This window comes from Podarcis melisellensis (assembly GCF_964234715.1).
Source record: "Podarcis melisellensis genome assembly, chromosome: 15".
In the NCBI taxonomy this organism is placed as follows: Eukaryota; Metazoa; Chordata; class Lepidosauria; order Squamata; family Lacertidae; genus Podarcis; species Podarcis melisellensis.
Window position 1 is genome coordinate 19,035,610 of NC_138532.1, and position 17,633 is coordinate 19,053,242.

The 17,633-nt window shown below is 43.1% G+C and overlaps 1 protein-coding gene and 1 long non-coding RNA gene across 9 annotated transcripts in view; one reads left to right on the forward strand and one right to left on the reverse strand.

The window, feature by feature from the left end:
* NCAM1 (neural cell adhesion molecule 1) overlaps positions 1 to 17,633 on the reverse strand; it is a 220,744-nt gene that overhangs the window by 104,263 nt on the left and 98,848 nt on the right. The gene's annotated exons all lie outside the window — the stretch shown is intronic.
* Positions 12,410 to 14,095, forward strand: LOC309357413. Its single transcript, XR_014163121.1, has 2 exons — positions 12,410 to 12,933; positions 13,826 to 14,095. It is a non-coding gene; the product is annotated as an uncharacterized lncRNA (long non-coding RNA).

The following is a 17,633-nucleotide window of genomic DNA, read 5'->3' on the forward strand; positions in this document are numbered from 1 at the left end:
AGTTCAGCTCCATGATTCGTTCACCTTTGAAATACCCCTTGGATTCCACTTCATTTGTCTTCAATACATAATCAAAGATTTTGCATGAACAACAATACTCAAAAAAGTAAAAATCTCTAGTTTCCCGGGGGATGGGGGTGGGGAGAGATAATAAATTGTGTCATCAAGTACAGTCTCCTGCTGATAAAAGAAAACTCCAGATTTCTAGAAAGATTTTATATCGATACAGATATCCTATTCAAGTTCCCCCAGTTTTCAGTTTTCGTTCTTTATTCACCTATATTAAGATTGTAAGGAGAGCCAGGTGTAGCAAACCAAATCAGGCCAGTTACAGATAGGTAGCTGTGTTGGTCTGCCATAGTCAAAACAAAAAAAATTCCTTCCAGTAGCACCTTAAAGACCAACTAAGTTGGTCTTTAAGCACCTTAAAGCACCTTAAAGACCAACTAAGTCCTGCTCATACCAAGAACTAACTTAGTTGGTCTTTAAGGTGCTACTGGAAGGAATTTTTTTTTGTTTCAAATCAGGCCAGTCACCCATTTAGTCAGGCATCTTGTTTTCATGGTGGCCAAGCAGATGTCTATATATAAGCAGGACTTGAGCGCAACAGCAGCTTCTCACTTGCGTTTCTCAGCAACTGGCATTCTGAGGCATATACCTTCTGATAATGGAAGTGCAGTAGTACACAGCCACCGTGAAGAGTAGCCATTGATAACCTGATCCTCATCCATGAGTTTGTCTAGTCACCGTCCAGAGTGGCTGGGACAACCCAGTCAGATGGGAAGAATATATTTGTTGTTGTTGCTCCTCATTTATAGCCATGTACGTCGGCAGCCATCACTACAGTTATCTTCTATGACTGCTCTTCTCCTGGAAGTACTTTCAAACACTGCTGGAGATATCTGGATAGCCATTAATGGACAGAGAATTCTGAACTTGATGTACTTTTCATCTGATCCAGTGAGACAATTCTTATCTTGTTCACTAACTCCATCTACAAAAAATAACCAAACAGCTGCCCTTCCCCATATGCTCTGACATTTGATCAGCTTCTGAGAGAATGAGGTCCTCTGCATGACAAAAACATGTGTGACTTGTTTGCCCTCAATTTAGAAGCAAGGACCAGACCTTCTTGCAGAGCTGACCAGACATGATTGCATTCAGTTCCTTTTGATCATCAGTCACCTGTTTGCTAAGGTGTTGTTGTTTTTTTAATGTTATTTGTGTTGGTTTCTGCTTCCTTCACTGTGCAGCAAAATGTTTGTCACAAGACAATTGTATACATTCCACAGTCAATTACTGTTGGGTTCCCACGGGAAATGGGAGACTGGATGTGATGTACACTGGTTTCCTGTTTTTCACTGTTCTCTCGGTGTTCTTTTTTTCCGAGAGAGTTGCTTCTCTGCTCTCACAGAGGCAAGATGCATGTTTGTATTCTCTCAACATAGAGTGGAAATAAAGTTAAGAATGTGGCACATACTGCTTATCCTTCTGCTGTGTGGACTACTCTGCCTGGGCTCAAGATAAGACGAGCCTGTATCAGCTTCAGATGGGCCGAAGCTGGTCAAAATCTCACAATTTGCTACTAATATTCCCTCCTCTCAAGAACCGGCACAGCTGCTTTACAAGACCAGAAGTTACCTCTGGAAGTGACATTTCCTCAAGTAGCACTTCAGCCTTGACATCCACCACTCTTCTGCTCCCATTATTTGCCCATTTAGTTCCTATTTTCCTGGTCCCTGCCCCTGTTAAATCACTCACACTGGAAGGATGCTAGTTGAAATTTTGTCAGTGTGAGGAGCAGCCCCTTTAAGGGTATCAAAATGGCAACGCAGATCCATAATCAGCCTGTTGTTATCCTTCATGGCTATTTAGAGCTCAACAATGATTATAGGGGAGAGTGGTTTTTCCTAGAACAAATGCTGTAAATTCTGTGTAATTCTTCACCATTCAGTTATCAAACTGTCCACACATGACAAAAGAGATATATCTCCTTTCAGTGGGAGTTATTGTTCTTCATAGTTCAGCTCCTTCTTCTCGAAGTTAAACCTCTGAGCAGGGGGCAGATGTGCTGTGTCGTCCAATGAAATTGAATTATCTTTGGAGGAAGGGTAATGAAATCTTATGAGCCCACAAAGAGGAGATATGTACCACAGGGTAAAGCAAAAATCTCTCAGCACTGCCTTCTGGGAACAGCCTATGGGTAAGAATAGAACCACTACAAGACAGGCCTACCCATACCCAACTCAGACATGCTCTCCAGAAGTATACCCTGGCTATTAGGCCTGAGCGATATACCCATATATCGCCCAGGACCTGTATTAGAGGTGGACTGTGATGACAGTTTCATTCAGCTGTATACCGCTGGTGAAACCACCGCCTCCTGAGTCCCTCTGCTACCAGCGCCGAGCACGCTGATGGAGAAACAAGCTGCAGTCGGCCACTGGAGGCAGAGGGACTCGGGAGCAGTGGCGGTTTCAGCAGCGATATACCACTGAGTGAAGTCACCATTGTGGTATGCCCTCATACTGCTGCAGAGGGAGAAACAGCCTGTCCGTACATCTTGCCCATCCAGGGAGGGTGAGGGTGCCTGCTCACTCCCCCACCCTGCCCATGCCAAGGCAGTGGGTGGGTGAAGCAGCATACAAACAGTGTTGGCACACCTGCCTCATCCGCCACTGCTTTGACATGGACTCCTTTCCGACACTGTGATATATCACGGTATTGAGCTGGCAGTATGTTATGGTGTTGGAAAATAGTTATCGCTCAGCCCTACTGGCTATTGATATTGAAAGCCAGTGAGAGGTAGAAGAGAGTTGATAGAATTGCACTCTGCCATTCTCCTGACAGAGCTTATTTCACAGGGCAACCAATGTTGTTTCAGTGCCAGAACTGGACCTACATCCCAAATGAAATGGACTCAGGAAAATCAGCCTCATCCAAGGAAGTCTACTGGGTGCAAATACATTTCTCCATCAATCCTCTGAAACTGATAGCCAAAGCAGTCCTATTTCAAACTGACATTCCAAGCCCCTGGCAACTGGCTTTGTTATCCTTCTTGTGGAAGGGCTGTTCCCTTAAACTGCCACCATTAACATTAAAAAAAAAATGCCCACCAATAACATTTCCTCCTTCACTTGTTTCTTTCTTTATGGATGATATGCAACTCCTTTTTATAGGCATCCTTAATTAACAGGATGTGTGGTGGGGCATGCGGGGGGAAAACAACCAACCCCCCCCCCCATGCTGCATATTGGAAGCCTGACTCTGACAGAACAACCCAGCCTGCTGCATTTAACTATGCATAGGAATCAATTACTTACTTAGCAGCAACCGCCCTCCCAGGTCATTGATCATATTTCATATCACTTCAGTTTCTGCACTCTTCCAAAACACTTTATTGTTGGTCTTTGGAAGCATTTTCTGCACCTCCGGTGTCAAGAGGACTTAAGTATTTTGTGGATATTCCAACACCTCCCACATGCTGAGATTCGCAGCACACTCATTTGCACTGAGTTTTATAGCTTTTAATAGACTCACTTCGTAACCAGGGCTGCTTCCTGCCAACAGCAAAAGGGCCCAATAATCAATATTCTATTTAAGTTTCAAATTAATCTTTCATATTTAGTGGCATGTAAGCCTTCATATGGCAGCAGCAGCAGCAGGAGTGATAAAAACTCAAGGTGCATTAAGAAGAAAAAGCTTGAGCAAGAATTTCAAAATATCTCATTCAAATGGGATGCCTTTGAGTTAGGACCTACAATGAAATGTTGCAATGTACCACCTCTAACAGAACTGCCCCTGTTCAGGGTTCCTGTAATCCAGTCATGACCTCCCCCAGGATTCTGTAAGCTGTTACAGGCTCAAGAATTATCTTGCAATATGTGTCTGCACACACACACACACACACACACAGAGAGAGAGAGAGAGAGAGAGAGAGAGAGAGAGAGAGAGAGAGGTTTTTCATTACCTATTATTCAGTTGGCACATGCTCACACATACATTGGCTATTTGGAGAGAATTTCCCCTTAGAGATTCTCACCCACCCCATACTGGTTAGGGTTGAGTTGTAGGCCAAACTATCTGGAAAGCACCAGGATGGAAAAGGATACCTTACATCAATATCTATATGAAGCAAATGGGGAAATGACGTGGGCAGCCATTTCTGCTATTCACAAGTCTGCTCCATTCGTATACAAAGCAGGGGAATTTGCAAGGTCCAGTTTTCACTACAAATGGTGCCTAGTGGTCCGTTCTCAAGGACTATTGTTCCAGACACTTATACAAGCTCAGCTCATTCTTCCAGTCTATTCCAGGTTGGAGGGGAACATAAGTTAAGAGTGTGATAGGAGGATAAGGTGGGTGACAGAGGGCTTAACACCTCCTACTCACACACCCAGAACTCAATAACAGAGAACATGCTTTGCATGGAGAAGGTCCCGGATTTAATCCCTGGCAACTCCACCTGAGCTGAGATTTGGAAGACCTCTGCCTGAAACCCTGAAAGCTCAGTAAACAATTAAGTGGTCTGACTTAATATACATAGATGGGGCTGCCTCCATCACTTCTAGTTTGAATCATGATGCAAATCCATAAATCAAAAGTCATCTGCAAAAAGAGTGATTTGCTTGCTTATGCCATCAGTAATTGTGAATGAATTATTTGGCTTTCTTCAACTCTGGGCCTCAACAAGAGAGATAGCATGAATAAAGCAGAGAAGCAAGCAAGCTAACAGCAAGGAACAGAGCACCTACATAACTGGGGGCTGTTTAAGCTCTGGGCTTCTTCTATTCTCTCCCCCCCCCCAATAATTGGCTCTGTAAATATACTCTTTCAGCTAATGAGTACAATGGGTGTGGGGAACCCTCTACTGCTGTTTCACCTCACTTTCTCTTACAACATCTGCAGAATGCATGAATGGCACAATTCACAAACATCTTGGCTCTAGTCCATTAATTTGATTATATTTATTTTTCAAGTGTAAAACCAACTTTCATCTGAAGAGCTTTTCAGATGAAGGAATCATTTTGTTCTATTTTGTTTAAAAATAGTTATTTAATCTCCCTACTGTGATTAGTTTTGAAGTTCTCATTACGGAGGATGAAATGTGTATACTGGAGTGGTTCATGAAGAGTGAAGACGATGTCATGTCGCATGAACAATGACCCTCTCAACCGATCATTTAATCATTAGTTCTAGATTTTGGCACTTGTCTCTCTCCTCAAAACATCAAGTTATAATTCTGGTATTTGGCACTTATCGCAAGCAAAATGTCAGGGCCAGCTACTATCACAGTACACAAGCCATGCAACTTTGCTTTTGTGAAGAAACAAGAATTTGATAAAGTTGGTTTAAAAAAAGAGTAATAATCCAGCTTTTAATCATTAATCTACAGAAGAAAGACAAGCCAGCATGAGCTTTCTGCTTCATTTAGGGCTTGGAAATGGGAGTGGGGTGGGGTGTGTTTGAAGGAAGAAGCATGCATATTCTCAATACTGGCTCTATATGTTTTGAGAAGGCTCCTTGGGTAGCACAGTGGCGCTCATTAGCTAGTGGGTTAATGAAGTGTAAGTACATTTTGCCATAATCATCTCAACAGGGTGTGGTTCCTACTCATCATAGGTGAGCAGGTCAAATATCTAATTATTACTCATATTAGACTACATGTACCCAGAGATCATTCATAATGTTTTATTACATGGAAAGAAGACCATAGAGTTATAAGGGTTTTGGCTGAAGCTATCCTTTGCATAATTAAGGGGGGTGGTTCTGGAACATGTTAGGCCTGACTTCAGTCTATGGTTTTGCAAAGGCATACTACAAAAGAAAGAAAGAAAGAAAGAAAGAAAGAAAGAAAGAAAGAAAGAAAGAAAGAAAGAAAGAAAGAGAGGGAGGGAGGGAGGGAGGGAGGGAGGGAGGGAGGGAGGGAGGGAGGGAGGGAGGGAGGGAGGGAGATATGACGGTGCAACTGTTTCTAAGCCAAAACTGACTCCCATCCCTGCAGTTCAGAAGAGCAATACATGTTACTGTTACAAATATATATATTGTCCAAACCTTTTGCAGGTCTGTTTGGATAACAGAGTAGCCTGTCAAGGGCGATGGCATTGCTATCCAAGTATTCAAATGAATCTTGTTCAAGCATCAGTGTCAAGTCTGTACTAGGAGAATGGTGCCTCTTCACAGCACAATGCAGACATGAACTGGGCCCATAGAGTGGGAGAGGTCTTCCCATTTTAAGTAACATCCCTTTTGAGGTGTTCTAGCTCCAGATTAGCTTTATCAAACAGAAATTGGATTAGATGGCCTACAAAGACCCCTCCAACTCTAAGATTCTGATTCAGCCATTTATTATCTAGTGGAACATTATTTATTGCCACAGCTTTAATTCTCCGAAATTCAGCACTATAACAACAACAAACCACAAGTCTTAGCTTGAACAAAAGGCAAGGCAATGATATAATGGAAAGAGAGGGACGTTAGCCTGAATAAAATAATTTGCTAATGTGGTGGCCTCTTTGCTTAACAACACTGGGACTGCAGAGAGAACCAAGGCAGAAATAAAATGTTTGTTTACTGCTTCCTTCACCCGGGTGCATCTTCCCTGCTCACCATCCTTGCCTGTTGCAGCAGGATGTCACTGGGGGGCGGGGCAGAGAATTGCTAAATCTACGCCAATAAATGGCTGCTTTCTCCTAGCTCAGACTATGCAGGCTACAGAGATTTCAAAAGAAGGGTCAGTGCAAGATGAATCATTTTGAGAAGCTGCTTTCTGTCTCAACAGCTCCAAAATGGGTCCCCAAGAGAGAGTGAGAGAGAACGAAAAGACAAATTCCATTTAAACCATCTAAACGAGACTTCGGCACAGCTGCAGTTGACAGGATATTTCTGAGAGCAAAACCATCAACGCAGTTGAAGCTGCAATAAATCTATTTCTGTCTACAGAAGCATCCTGGAACTCTAACATTCTTTACCCAAAAATATAAGGTTGGGGGATACAGAGTGGCTGAAGAGCTGCTGCATTGGAGGTCAAATTATGCAGGTGCAAGTGCATAGATGGAAGGGGCAGGGGTCTGTTCTTGCCATGTTCAATCCTCTACACTTTTAGACTAATGAACTAATAATGCTGATGCCTCTGAATCTGTGAGCAAGACCAGGCCCTCGAAGCAGAAACGGATTAAGTTCACGTAGCGGGACCTACATGTACTTCGCTGAAATCAAATCCAGGTGACTCTCTGCCCAGCAAAGAAACGAATGGCAAACCTCTTCTGTCAGCTGAATGTGGATATGACAAACATAGTGGAGTCCAACAGATTATAAATATTATTTGCTGTTGTATAAGTCTTAGTTTAAGATCCATCAAGACCTTTGATATGGTAAACGTCTGTAAAAAGTCATTGATATTGGGGCCTTGTTCCTCTGCACTGGCAAGACCAGGGGAGATTGGAGGTCTGAAAAATCTCTGCCTCTGCAAGAACTCTTGGAAGAACGAAAAGACTGAGCTGAGTGATAGGGGGTAGAAAGGTCTCCTAAAAGTGCATGTCTTCTCTTCTTTCTTCAGCATATCTTTCTTCTTGTCATTAGACTCTACAAGGACATCCTTCAAGGTGGCATCTCCAAAAAGCTGACTGCCAACTAATGGTTCCATAGCCAAACTGAACCTGTAGAGCACGATACTTCAACCATAGAGACTATCATACAAATACACTAGTCACCAAGGAATGAGACTAGAATGGAACCATATTGAGGGAAGCATCCACTAAAAAGGAAGCCGCATGGGAGACCTTCAGTAGTGGCTTCCAGTTGGATTCTGGGAAGTATTACCCAAGACACCTTCCAGACATGGCATGGTGGTTCTTGCAGAAACTGTAGATTTAGCCCTAACAGCTAGGGCCACCACTTTGTGGACCCATTCCTAGTTAAGTGAGAGGGGAGACAAGGGGGGGGGGGGTAAATTATACAGGAAAATTGGACTTAACACAAAATGGCAGGCAACTGAAATATTGATTGACATGTACACATAAGGGGGGAAATGAAGCAATATTTTTTAAAAAAAAAAAACACAAAACAAGACAAGACACTATAATAAAGAAGAAAGGAACAAAGAAGTGTGAACCATGAGTCTCTAACCTCAGTCAATTAAGCACACCATTTGGGTGAAGGAAAAACACTGAAAACTGAGTTCTACCAGGTAACCTGCTAATGTTTTATTTGGAGCAGCACTTTTGCTTTTCATCACTAGACTGAGCTCTACACATCTTAGGACAAGTCTACAGACATCAATGACACAACAAAAGCTAGCTTACCCCCACAAGCTGTGCCAATGGGGCATTAAATGGAGCCTGAAAGGTCACATAGTTAATTAACATATTTGATTACAGCATGATTTGCTTCAAGTTTTTATTCTGTTTTAAAGTCAAGACTATTTTCTTTTTACCATTAACCCAAATAAAGAAGGTGGATCATTTCAAATGTGCTGGATGGGTTTTCAAGCATTGTCAGATTCAGATATTTTTATGTATTTAATTTGTATCTCACCCTTCCTCCTAAAGGAGGCTGGGACATTCTAATCTTTTATTACATGTACAATCATATTCCAGCTTTTAAAGCTTTGTGTCTTCCTTTCGCAAAATAAACTAAGACTGGTTCCTCTTCTGCCCCAACTTAGTGGACTTCCAGGACAACTACTAATGATCCTTTCCAATGCCATCAACAATCCAAACTACACAAGCATGAAAAAACCCAAACTCTTTATTGAAAATCAAGCACAAAAAGATATAGAAAGGAAGACGGCATGCTTAATTAATGCCCCATCTATGCATGGCTCATAGGCAAAGATAATCCTCTACTTGAAATGCTATAAAAGAGGGTGCTGGAAATCAAAACAGGAATGAGATGGTACAGAGCTATAAGCTACATCAACCCCCAAAATGTAACCAGACTGGAAGAATGAGAGGCTTTCAAAATAGCCTTTTTTAGCTGGTAAAGCCATAACAGCCATTCAGAAGACTCAAACACCCTTGAACCAGGAGCCTCACAGAAAAGCTGAGACTTTGTTTAGCTATCGGATATGATGGGATCCTCCTTGGTCACAAGTCTGGAGTTGTGTGTTGTGTGTGTGGTGTGTGTGTGTTACATTGGGCCCTGTAATAAGTGGCTAACCTTAGGATGAATGGGGGGGGGAGTGCCTCAAAGTCCACTCCATTGTTTCCTGAATGTATAGAGCTTGCAGAATCAGTAAGTGATAAGTGTTCCCTGTTTATTTCTTCCCTCTATCCATTGTATCCCCATTTACTAGCTAACCAGTATGTTAAAATTAAATTTTCAAGGCAGTGGTTGGGGGGGGGGGAGGCGCTAATGCCGTCCTTCTTCCTTTGCCAATTTTATGAAGCAACGAAAACCATTTCCCTGCTTCTTTCCTTCTGCCTCATCACTAAACATTTTATCACCAAAATTGTGAAAGTATATTAAATATTACACAACTGCTCCAAAAGACATTTCACAGGCTGAAACGAGGAGATGTGGTCTGGGGAGCCATAAATCTTAGAAGGTGACATTAATAATAAAAAAAAATCTCTCCCCCGTCTAATGTATTAGGATAGTATTTTACAGGAAACTTGCCATGTGGCACGGAGTGAGGAAGATGTTATGTTGAACCCATTGACATTTTAGCAAGGAGAGTTTTTTAATAGAATGGAAACTTGGCTCGGTAAGGAGAATGTGAAGAAAATGCCAAGCCTGATGGGTCTCCAGCAATGGATCTATTCTGATTTATATGATATTAAATATTTCACCTCCAACCCAGGTTCCCTGGTATTTGTCCTAATATGGCTTCATACTCATTTTCAGAATACAGCTCAGGCAGAAAAATCATCCATATGCGTTGATGACACAGAAGCGATTCACATGCCACAGTAAGCCACAGCTGAAGCTTTACCATGAATATGCCTATCTGGGTCATTGGTTTCCTCTCCACCAGTGTTACATGTGAACCAAGGTCATGGTTTATTTCACTTGACTGCAGCGCAATCAGTTAGCCAAAAACAAACCTTGGCTACAGACTGTGGCATGTTGGTAGTGAAACAACTGGGTTGAGCAGATGAATGAAAAGGGCTGAACTGGTTTGTGCACAGTAGGCCATGGTTAATGGGTTACCAAGACATGTGACCAGGACCACTATCTGAATTGCTAAGGTGGGCCATGAGAAATACAAATACAGTGGTACCTCAGGTTAAGTACTTAATTCGTTCCGGAGGTCCGTTCTTAACCTGAAACTGTTCTTAACCTGAAGAACCACTTTAGCTAATGGGGCTTCCTGCTGCTGCTGCGCCGCCGGAGCATGATTTCTGTTCTCATTCTGAAGCAAAGTTCTTAACACGAGCTACTATTTTTGGGTTAACGGAGTCCGTAACCTGAAGTGTATGTAACCCGAGGTACCACTGTACAAATAATAAATGTATACACTGCAGTAGGTCCTGGGAAAGTCTGTGTGAAAGCCTTCCATATCCATAGCCCCCTGTCCTGCCTCACCCCAGCATGTGTGCACAATAAAGGGAGCTCAGATGAGTTGGGTTATGCCATGTTATGCATCCTAACCTTTTTTTGGAAGAATCCATTGTCCCTTACAGTCCTACGTTATGGCCTGTTAGTAGGAAGGAAGACTGAGTTACTCACAAGCACTATAGAATCCTCCAGGTCATAAGACAGAACAATTTGTAAAAAAGAAAACATTGGATTTTACTTTAATTATAAAAGAAAAGAAAGAATGATGAAAGTTTGAACAGAAACATCTTCTCAGAATGGAAGAACAGCGAAGCAATATTCAAGCTGAAAAATGCACATATATATGGCATGATAATCAATGCCTAATATGATAGTCACTGTATTATTTTACCACCACAATTGAAAAACACAGCACATAACATACCACTAAAAAGCCTTTTAGATTCCCTGTTATTGTTATTAATCACTCTTTACTCTAAACACTCCCTGGGGGATGCTACTATGAGTACATGCAACAAGCTCAGATTCCTCTTCCACAATTTCTTGCTTTTCAGTTCCAGCACCAATGAACCAATATTTGCTTCTTCTTTTGGTTACGGGAGCGGCTCCTTCTCTAGCACACCATCTCCCCTTGCTGCCTGGATCCACAGCTATGCAAATAATTCATCCAGAGATTAATCATAGGTTGACACTAGTCAATCTTACTAAATCCAATATTTGCATTCTCTTCAGATGAAGGAAGGCTGAGGGGCAGAGACAGAGACAGACAGACAAAGAGAGAGCACTCAGTGGGGGTGGGGAATGAGAGACACAAAACTGCTGGCTGCAGTGTGTTCGTTATACTGTGAGAAAACTACATGATGGATAACCAATTTGTCCAGGTGGGTCAATATTGTCCCTGTTCCAGCAACATGAGGGTAGCAGCTGCTTCTAGAGTGTCCTTCCTTTATACATTACAGAAGTGCCACAGAAGCCCTTTTTTTCTGTAGATTCTGCACATGGCACTGGTTAAAGATCCATAACTACATAGGCCAACTGCACACGGCTTTGTCAGAAATAAGGTGGTGGTCCAAAGCAGGAAGGCCAAGTTCCATGGGAGTAAACATGAATACAAGCAGATTCACAAACAAAGGCATTCAGGGAATAAGAGAAAAAGCTCAGGCAGTATCCACCTGCGAGAAACAACTCACTTGGCCTGAAGAAGCTCTTGAACTAGGGCTTTAATATAAGGACTAATTGGCCCAGGCTGGCTGTTGGGGGTTCAACTGGCTAGGGGGTTCAGGCCAACTGGTACTGCAGTTGCTAAAAGCACCCAACTAAGTCTACTAGACTGAGAGACTAGTGACACAGGAGTAATAGTGCCAGCATCTGAATGGTCACAGTCTCGAGGATACGTTTGTCCAAAGTGGTATCATAGGCAGACCTCCTAGATATTCTGCCCTTGCAGAATATCAGCAACACCAATACCAGAGGACTTACTGTCAGGAACTGCAGGTGCAGTAGTGTAAAGGGAAAATACACAGGTTCAGACTGGACAGCCAGGGATAAAGATGAGGAAACTTTCCAGGGGAAAATAATCAAGTGTTGGTGATGATGATACATCCATCAGTTTAGCTGACTGCCCCTGCTTAACCCAACATTTCCATGAGCAATTCCTAAGCTTGTTTTCGTTGACATGGAAACACATTTCAGACTCCCTGAACAGTAGCTGCTGAGTACTGAAAATGTACATCTTCGGAAATAAGAAATAAGGGGAAATGCAAGGTGCAACACTGAAATAAAGCGGACACATGAGATGGCAGCAAAGCATTTCCCAGCAGGGTTAGAAGATACAACAAGACTAAATCCATTGACTAGTCTCTGTTCTGCAGGGATTTTTAACTATTCATCAATCAAATTCTGTGAAATGGAGAGGCGCCGACACAATTCCTTTGTGGAATTCAGAAGCTTTTTTTTTCAACCAGACAATAACTCAGAGAACCCAACCTGATTTCAAGAACTCATTCCCAAAAGAACAGTTATTCTGAAGCTCCTGGACCTCATCACACATCCTCAAAGATCTGCTTCTGCCGTTATTTTAGAAAGAAAATCAATGTGAGAGTTGCTGAGGAGCTGATCTTCTTTTGTGGCAAGCAATGAGACAACAGGATAAACTGTCAATCCTCGCCCACTCTTCCCGCAATTTACTGCCACAAACATTTACCCAATGCTTACAGAACTGGTGTCAGGTTTGGAGTTGGCCAACGTTTTGGAAAATGAGACAGAAAATCTAAAAGGTTCCTACCCTTAACTGGCATGGGGAACAATCCATTAGGAAGTCCTCCTGGGCAAGTTTCATTTCAACAGACATTTAGGAGGTGCAGCATGTAGCTCAGTGGCAAGGCACACATTTTGCAAGTGGAAAGGCACAAATTTAATCCCCAACATCTCCAGGTAGGGCTGGAAAAACCATGTCCCATCTGAAACCCTGGAGAACCCACTGCTAGTTCTTGTAGACAACACTGAGCTAGTTGTGGCTATGGTTTTACATAGATTGTGCATTCTGGAATAAGGCAGTTCCCTACGGTTCTCCATTCTAGCACAGCTCCTATTCATTTAAATGAGGCATGTGCAGGAGAACTAATGGCTCATCCACATCTGCATTTTGTCCCATGCTTTCTAGGTACAGGCCCCAACACTTTCCCTGAGAAAACCCACCCTTTAATGTTGTATCAGAACAAATGGCAATTCAGGTTTTCTGCAGACTGCTGTTTGCTCTGATTCAGCGGTAAAGAGCAGGTTATGGCAAGGAAAGTAACTGGGCAAGGGGGGGGGCTCGGACATGGCACTTTAAAGTACGGAACTGTTTCTAGAAATGTGGCAGGAAATGAAGTCTGGATGAGCTCTCTCAGTGTGGATGCATTGCATGAAACAGATCTGCCCATCTCTTGCTCTAATGCCCTTAATGGCACCAGCAAATCCACCAACCGAGGAGCAGTATAACCTTGCTCCATGTGCAGGCTGTCTCCCAGCACCAAGACATAGCAGCTGATACTTGTGCCTTGTGGGCATATCATCATTATTGTTAAATTCATCATCCACCTTTCCAGATCAAACTTTGGCTCCAGGAAAACATGGCAAGGGATAAAACACAAAGAGCAACCCACAAAACCCTAAGGGGTTCAGTTTCAATTCACACAGCAAAGGAAAGAGATGGCATAAACAGCAAATGTTTCACTTGCCTCCTAAATACCTGTGAGGATAACCTTGGACAGATATTCCTCAAGGGCAGGTGAGTGAATCACAATGTGACATAGTGCCACTGAGTACCACTGCTTATTTTCAGATTCAGCATGGCCATTTTCCTACAGAGGATCCATCTGTTGCATGCAATCATTTGCTGTGTTCTCCCAGCTAATAGGAGTTGGACAAGACTTCCCTGGATTGTGTTCTGGTAAAAGATGCCATGCACATACGGTGTGTACGGGAGTGTACAGAACAAGCCTGTGATGGAGCATTTTAAAGTGTTACAGAAGCGACAGCACAAGTCCCATCAGATGGAATTGCAATCTGTTTGGCAGGGCACTTTGAGAATATAATACGATAACTGCAACAATTAGCTATCTTGGGGTTTTTTTGCATAGGGAATGAAAATGGGCAGCAAAACACTCATAACATATAATCATATATGCTAACGCTCATATTTGTGAGTGATGTGGGCTTATTAACTGCATGCTGTGCTTTGATCTCCATTCTGCAATCTTGGGCATCTAATCTGTTCATCACTGTTGCTCAATTTAGCTACAAAGAAACAAGTATCAACCTTCTACTGTTCAATGGCGCAGAGATGGAAATAATCCAGAGCAAGGATTTACAATTCTGACTTCTCAAGGATAGCACTGTCACTACAAAGGGGGGGGGGCAGGGAGAGAAGGGGATTATGTTCACTTCGGTGCTAACTTTCAGCAAAAAAAGGCCTCTATGGTGGCTCATAAAGGTTAGTACATAACCATATGTATTTTTTTTTTAAAGGCAATTTAGAAAAGTTGTATGAATGGTGCCCATATGTCTTGAACTGAGATTCTTAACACCTTTAGCCACTGCACTGTCCAGAAGAGGGAGTTGTTCTCCTGGCATGTTATGTAGTTGTGTGTTGTCAGTGCAGCAGGCAGGAAAAAGGTGCTGCCGCTCCTTACTCATCAGCTGTTAGGTGATACAAATGGCCAATGGGATTTTACCTGCCCTATAAAGCCTCAAACAGACTCTGGCTTGACTTTCTACTGTAGGCTCAGAGACTTGTCTCTAGGGAGCAGATGAAGCTTCTGGTAGCTTGAACATCCTTGTCATGCTTCATCTAATCTGATTAGCCTTCTCCTTGCCCAATTTCATTTTGGCAGCATCTCCAGATCACAAGCCCTGACCCTGTGCAATATTGGGAAGAAGTGCCAGAGTGAATCCTGGACATAATGGATGCAGAATAAACTTTTTTCTAATCTCTTTCTCTCACTCTCAATGCAAGTATATTCTTCAAGCGTAGCTGGAAGAAATTCCTCTCTCCTCCTACTTTTTATTCCAAAAGCAACTTTTGAGACTATGTAGGGCTGCCTGAGAATCAAGCTCTTCACCATGTTTAATTTAGCTAATGATGGTTCAGTCCTCAGCTTCCTTAGCCAAGGAAATAAGCTGAAAGTCTATTTCATTTCCTAAATGGGTAGAATTCTACATACAGATGTAACACAACCATCTTACAAGTATCAGCTAGACAGAGGTGACTCCTGGCAGCCTGCTGGGAGATGCACTGGGCAGAATATCATTTCCAGATGATTGATTGAGAAATTTCAAGGAGAACTCTCTGGACCCTTTGTTGGCTTCCAGGGTTCACTGTGATTACTGCTAGCGGATCGTTTTTCTCCCAGCGCTCTCTGCCCCTTATATCTCAAGATGCATATAAACAGACAGAGAGAGAGGAGTCTCGGGCCCCAATTTTATGCTTTCCCTTCTGAGGTAGAAAGGAGAAAATGGTTAAGCACAAAGCCCTCAAGTCAGGCAAACAAGTTGTGGTGCTGATTTATGAGCTCTGAAAAGTGCTGAAGAAAGCCGCATTGAAGTCACACTGTACAAGGCTTTGCACTGCTTGGATGTAGATAGAAGTTGGGGGTGAGGGCATGGTAGGTCAGTTCCAAGTGCCACCCTCTGCACCTCAGCAAAGATGTACAATGACAATGTTGCAAGCACAAAACCAAAAAACATGAAGCACCAATTATCAGCTCACCATATGTGCCAAACAGATGACAGGTTGCTGGCCTAGCAATAGGATGTTGTAGCAGATCTATGAATGCATCAATAGGATTAGGCAGTGGGCAACTATCCTAAATGACCAGCCAGGTGTCACATGACCCATCAAAGATATCAGGGGGAAATCTGTGTCTCCTTCTACCATATCTACCTGCAAAGAAACATTTCTCACCAGCAAACTCAGCAATGCCTTTTGCTCATTCCATCTTCCACTTTGACTGCATGAAGTGGGAGAGCAGGGTGGCACCCTGAACCTTGACCTCTGCACATATACTGTCTCCACCAACCAAAGGTCTGAAAGGGGCTTCTATGTACAGTACAGAGCAGTCTCTTTCAGATGCCTTGCTGAACACACTGAGGCTGAGGGACTGGAGGCAGAGTGTGCAATCTCATGCTTTCACTGAATGTGTGAAGGGCACTGGTGGAGGAAGGGGATGCGGTAGGTGCGGCCCGCCCCTGGTGTCACCCGTGAGGGGGGGTGACATTGCCACACCGTCCCCCTGGGACGCTCACTGCTCCCAGATGCACAGCATGTGCGTCGTTCCAGGTGCCAGAGCAGCTAGCACCACCTCTGGTGAAGGGAAAGTGAAAAAGACTAACGTTATCAATTTTACCAGGAGACAATCGAATGCAACAGGAATTCAAAAAATATTGGGGTAAAAAAAGGAAACTCCAGCAGCACCAAAAAAATTCCAACTATCCATTACATCTCTGCCACTGGAAGCAGTCAAAAATGAAGAAATGTGAAGACTGCACCACAAAAGTGTAGACAACATGAGGTGGGGAGGCATGATGGGATCTCAACATGCTACTCCCCTACATCCTGAGTTGGGGAAGTGCTTAGGGTGAGAGTGAAAGTGGAGAAGGCGGCTATGTGTGAGAGAGAATGGGAGGAGAAGGCTCTGTGTGTCAGAGGAGAGAGGGCAGGAAGAGAATGAGCATGGGTTCTCCCCATTGTCAGCATTTGGTCCATAAGGGCAAAAACGTTGCCCACCACAGATAGCTTAAGGAGAGCAGAGAGGCATAAAGCAATCTAGGAGAATTTCCTCAGCAAATTATCCATCTGCTTCCTTTGTGCCTCTGCATTAATGAAGCACCACTTCCTTTTCACATACAATTCCTCATTGCATGGGAGAATAGGAAAATGTTTCTGGACAATCTCAGACAATCTTGTCTATGGCTTGGAGGCCTCAGTTCCTTATTGTACCCTCTGGTTAAATGAGACCTTTACATGTGAATAGTTACTGTCTTTGAAGATAGATTTATTACACATTAAACAGTTTCAAGAGCTGCTATGCAGGCTGCATTTGCAAGTTGCTGTCAATCTAGATGGCAATACTGGCAATCAAGGAGGCTCATCTCCCTTGGTGGAACACACAGGCAAATCAGAGATCCCAATAGACCCACTTGCCCAACAGCTTATTCCCTGTATACCCTACTTCATTTGAATTTAGAAGGCTACCACCACTGCTGATGAATTACAGAGAAGATCCTCGTGTCCCAACACATCCTCTTCATTAACACAACTTGACAAACCACAATGCATCAGAGCACTGTCTGCCACGCATAGTCAGCTCCCAGCTTATCACAAAGGGAACAATAGTGGGGGTAGAAACCCAGGTTGCTTAAGGCTCATGCACATTTCTACTTGTCCTGTGCCTAGAAAGCACAGGTCTAGGCAGTTTTTCACTTGCGTGGCTCCTTTCCCAAAGAAAGCTTGTTCTTTAGCTCTAAATCGGAGCAAACGTCAACCCAAATTGCTGTTTGCTCTGATTGAGCAATAAAGAGAGGTTTTCCCCAAAGGAGAGCTGGACAAGGCCTTTTTGAGATAGATGTTTCTCATATTAACAGGGGGGGTC